Source organism: Alosa alosa, chromosome 3, assembly GCF_017589495.1.
Source record: "Alosa alosa isolate M-15738 ecotype Scorff River chromosome 3, AALO_Geno_1.1, whole genome shotgun sequence".
Classification (NCBI taxonomy): Eukaryota; Metazoa; Chordata; class Actinopteri; order Clupeiformes; family Clupeidae; genus Alosa; species Alosa alosa.
The window spans coordinates 37,456,835-37,461,834 of record NC_063191.1 but is presented as its reverse complement, the minus strand read 5'-3'; the positions used below and the strand labels follow the sequence as shown (position 1 = coordinate 37,461,834).

The 5,000-nt window shown below is 41.0% G+C and overlaps 1 protein-coding gene across 1 annotated transcript in view; it reads right to left on the bottom strand.

The window, feature by feature from the left end:
• Positions 1-5,000, bottom strand: part of LOC125291682 (immunoglobulin superfamily member 3-like) — a 179,654-nt gene that overhangs the window by 67,157 nt on the left and 107,497 nt on the right.

The window sequence follows — 5,000 nt, the reverse complement described above, 5'->3', positions numbered from 1 at the left end:
CACCTGATACATTATAGATTAAAATGGGAGCCATGCTAACGGCATGGGCATTTGGGACTACCCTCACTCACTCACTCACTCCACACACACACACACACACACACACACACACACACACACACACACACACACACCCTAGCATTGTCTTGATGTCCTTCACCTGCATATGGAAATGCCAGACCAGAATCTGCATGTCTGGTTTGATCTTTCGGGGCTTAAAGCCATCAAGGCTGGATGTACTTAATGCAACTAGGTCGGGGAGTCCTTACCCACTAAATGCATTGTGGGTACCTGTAGTTCTCGCAGTGAGAAACTGATTAAGAAACTGATTGAGGTTTTCTCATCGAGTTGTCGTTAATAAAATTTGTTGCCGAGAGAGTAAATAAGGGCTGAATGATTCCATGGTCATTTCCGCTAACGTTTCAGGCAGCTTTGATACGAGGACGAGGCTGCTGCACAGCGGTATGTGAAGGAGGAGACTCGTTTGTTTTTTACAGCCTCTTCCTCTCTCCTCTGCTCACTTATTCATCCCTCGTTTCTGCTGAGGGGGAGGGGGGGGGTGGGGGTCAGACAGCGATGGCAGGGGGAGGAGGAGGACAGTGATCTATGTCTGCTAGCTCCTCAAAAGTCCGGCTTGTTCACTGTCAGCTGGAGGTTAGAGCGGGTCGACTGATTATCGGATAATTATTACGGTAGCTCTAGGACTCGCTTCTTTCCTACTCTCTACGACTATATTTTATAATCCACCCAGCATGAATATTCACTCTCTCTTATCCTCTTTCTCTAGCTCTCTCTTCCTTGTTCTCCTTTTCTGTTACTCTCTTTTCTCAATCTTTGCGCCTCTTCTTATCTTTTCTCATCCTCCTCTCTCTCCCTCCCTCTCACTCTCTCCTTCTCCCTCCGTCTCTCTCTCTCTCTCTCTCTCTCTCCTCCTCTCTCCTCCTCTCTCTCCTCTCTCTCTCTCTCTCCTCCTCTCTCCTCTCTCTCTCTCCTCCACTCAAATTCAAATTCAAATTCAAATGTGCTTTATTGGCATGACTCAGAAAATAGTGTTGCCAAAGCAGTAACATGACAATACAAACATATACAATATTTGTTTTAAGGGGGGTCAAAGAAAGGAAACTTATCTAAACTAAAAGAAAGAAAACTTATGTTTAAAAAAAAATAGTAACTAAATCCATGTTTAAAGAAAACTTAAACATGTATTCTTAAATCTAAATTTAAAGGAAACTTATACAATAGTCTATATAAAACTATTTAACAAAAAACTATATACTGTATGCACTTTTCTATGTGAAGTTTTCTCTTAAAATGTGGCAGGACTGTAAATATTGGTAGGCTAAGTGGGCACATTTATCTATTTCTCCCAGGAGGAATTGTAGTTTTTGTTCATTGGTGGCAGTCATAAAGCCGGGACAAGTGATTTCAATTTGTGGGTAGAATATAGCTCTTAAGTGTTGATAATTGGGACATTCTGTGAGGAAGTGGCATTCGTCCTCTACTACTCCAGTATTACAGAATTTACATATTCGATCTTCACGAGCTATCCAGGTTTGGCGGTGTCTACCCTTTTCTATTGCAAGGGAATGATCACTCAGTCGATACTTTGACAGGAGTTTTCTATGACGATGGTTTTTAATTTCATTTAAATATGGTGCCAATTTGTAATCAATTCGAATAGTTCTGTAGCAGTGTAGCTTATTTACTTGTTCGATTTTGCATTTCCATGTGTTAATGTAGTTTTGTTTTGCTGTGTTCTCTACTTCTTTTGCTACTGAAACAATACTTGAGCTGCAGTTTTTCAGGTTGTGTTTTTGTATTATGAAGTTTAAGGGGTCACTCTCTGGGTGTTCACTCCTCAGCTGGGCAGCAGTGTGGTGATATTGCTCTGAATTGCTAGTCTGGAAGATGATGACAGAATTTGGTTGCTCTTTTTGTATGTCTACAAGGAGGGGAAATCTTCCAAGCTCAGCTCTGCAGCCTAGATTAGGTGCACATCTGTTAAAAAACCTAGAATATTTTTACAGAATTCCAAATGTAATAATTCGGTTTGGCTTTTGTCCCATGTTTGAAATTGTCTTTATATTTTATACCCCAAATTTGGCTCCCCGTATAGTAATATTGGCTTTACTAAGGAATCAAAGATCTTTTTCCATAATTTGATGGGAGGATTATATTGAAATAGAGATTTTCTTAACATGTAGTATGTTTTGCATGCTTTTTCGGATAGGTCTTTGATTGCTTTATCAAATTGCCCTGATGAAGAAATGGTCAGTCCTAAGTAGTTGTATTTTCTTACTTGTTCTAGTTGTTTTCCGCCAATGGTAAAATTATATTTATTTATGTTCGAATGTTTTTTTTGGAAAGTCATTATTTTTGTTTTTTCCATATTGATTGGAAGGGCCCAAGTTATGCTATAATCGTTCAAAAGAGAAAGGCTCTCTTGTAGTCCCTGTGCCGTTGACGATAGCAGGAGAAGATCATCTGCATAAAGCAGGCATTTGATTTCTTTTCCCAAAAGATTGAGACCAGGCGAGGATGAATTTTGAATTTTATTTGCTAATTCATTGATATAAATGTTAAATAATGTAGGACTCAGGCAACAGCCCTGCCTCACTCCTTTTGTTTGAGGAAAGTAATCAGTTTGTTTGTTATTTATTTTTACACAACATTTGATGTTTTCATACATGTCTTTAATGATGTTATATGTTTTACCACCAATTTCACAATCAAGTAGTTCTAGCAAGAGACCTTCATGCCAAACGGAGTCGAAGGCTTTGCTGAAATCCACAAAGCATCCATATATTTTTCCGTTTTTGACCTTTGTAACGTTTTCTTGTATCAGTGTCTGTAAAGTATAAATATGATCTGTTGTTCTATTTTTTTTGTATGAAACCAATTTGAGAGGGGCTTAATATATTGTTTTTTTTTATTAAGTTTGAAATTCGGGTTATTGATTATACTACAGAATAATTTACCTAAATTGCTGCCTTGTGATATGCCTCTATAATTGTTTTGGGTTAAATTTGTCACCATTTTTGTATATGGGGTGATCTGACTAATTTTCCATTGGTCAGGAAAGTGGCCTGAGGATAATATTAAATTAAATAGTTTCAGGATTACTTGTTTAATTTTGGGGTGCTATGTTTCAACATTTCATTATAAATTCCATCAGTGCATGATTTTCTATTTTTCAGTTTTTTTATTTTTAGTGTTCAATTCAGATAATGTTATAGCTGAGTCTAATTCATTTAATTAATCTTTTGTGTTTTTTCAAGTGTTTTTAAATGGTTTGTTAGTTTTTGTTGTGCCAGGTTTAGTTCATCTCTTTTGTATAAATTTTCAAAATGGTCAACCCATGTTTTTCCATTTGCTATTGGGATACAATTTTCTTTTTTGGGGTTGTTAAGGTTTTTCCACAGGTCCCAAAAGTCTCTCTCTACCACAGGGCATGCCGCTGACACGTTGACAATAGCCTTCTGATTTCACAACATTCATCAACAATAAAGTGCTTTCTGTCTGTGCCGCACAAAAGCGGCTGTGTCTCTAATTGGGCCACAAAGCCGTCTCTGTGCTGAGGCGCTCGTCCTGCGAAGAGCGAGAATCGAGATGTGAGATGCGATAACGCATTTTTTATCCCTTGACGTCCTCTGGGCAGAGGGCAATCACACTAAACGCGTTTGACGCAAGAGTGCGAGAGCACCGCAGCCTCTTGACTCTGCCGCTGTGAGAGTTTAGAAGCTCAATCTGTGTTCCAGAAGGCTGTGGAGCTTTAGACACCAAAGTCAATCTTTTGTTCCTTTTTTCACCAGTCACTAGAGCAAGAGAGAGAGAGAGAGAACAAAAGTGGCGTGTTTGTGGGATGATTGCGTGTGCGCACGTGTGTGTGTGTGTGTGTGTGTGTGTGTGTGTGTGTGTGTGTGTGTGTGTGTGTGTGTGTGTGTGCGTGTCTGTGGGTAAGAGAGAGAGAAGCCTGCCAAAACTATCTCTGTACAACTAGGACTGGATAAAAGCCACATCCTGTCTCGCTCGCTCTCACACAAACACACACACACACACTGGCTCTCATGCCAGTACAGATCTCTGAAACAATGAAGTGAATGCTTAAGCTAAGCTTGAGTAAATGGTTTCATACAAAACAAATATAAATACCATACCATTTGCTGATGATGACAATAATTCCATTACCATAGCAACACACAAACATCAGATCAGAACAAAATACACACACTTGACAGAAAGACATCCAATTGGTGCTCCATATTGTCTTTCACCATACACACACTTCAAAACACTTTACACAGACAGACGATCTGTGTACGATGAAGTCTAAACGTCCTTCCGATAATGACCAGGGCAGTGCTTCCCGTCTCCCTGGGTTTGCTGAAGCCATTAGGCTTCTAGCTCCCGCCATCACACCTCAGCTGACCGGCGCCTCGTCCTCCTCACACAGACGGACACACCGCCGCGCCAGAGAACTCATGAGGGCACGTCCGCTGAGACCCGCCGCATAGACAGACAGACATGGCCATACCCAGTGGCTCATCGTATGTGTATGTGTGAGTGTGAGTGTGTGTGTGTGTGTGTGTGTGTGTGTGTGTGTGTGTGTGTGTGTGTGTGTGTGTGTAAGTGTGTTAAGTGTGCTGACACAGACAGACGAATGTGCATTCAGACAGACAGACAAAAAGACACGGTCATGCCCAGACTCCTCACTAGGACAGGGATTTGGGAAAGCCTGTCCACCCCGGTCCAGCGGGGACGAAAGCTTAGTGGTCAGCGAGCTGGAAAAGGAGATTACGGAGACGAATCAGATGCCATCATTCCAGCGCCGTACGCTGAATGCCGTGGAAAATCCCTGATCTGGGGCTAAGTCAGGTGAAACTGGGACCGGGCAGCACAGGGAAAACTACTGGACGGTCCTAATGATTGAGAGAGACGTCCAGAAAGCATTCTCTCTGAGTGCACATACACGCATTATGTTCTCAAATCGTCCATTAATA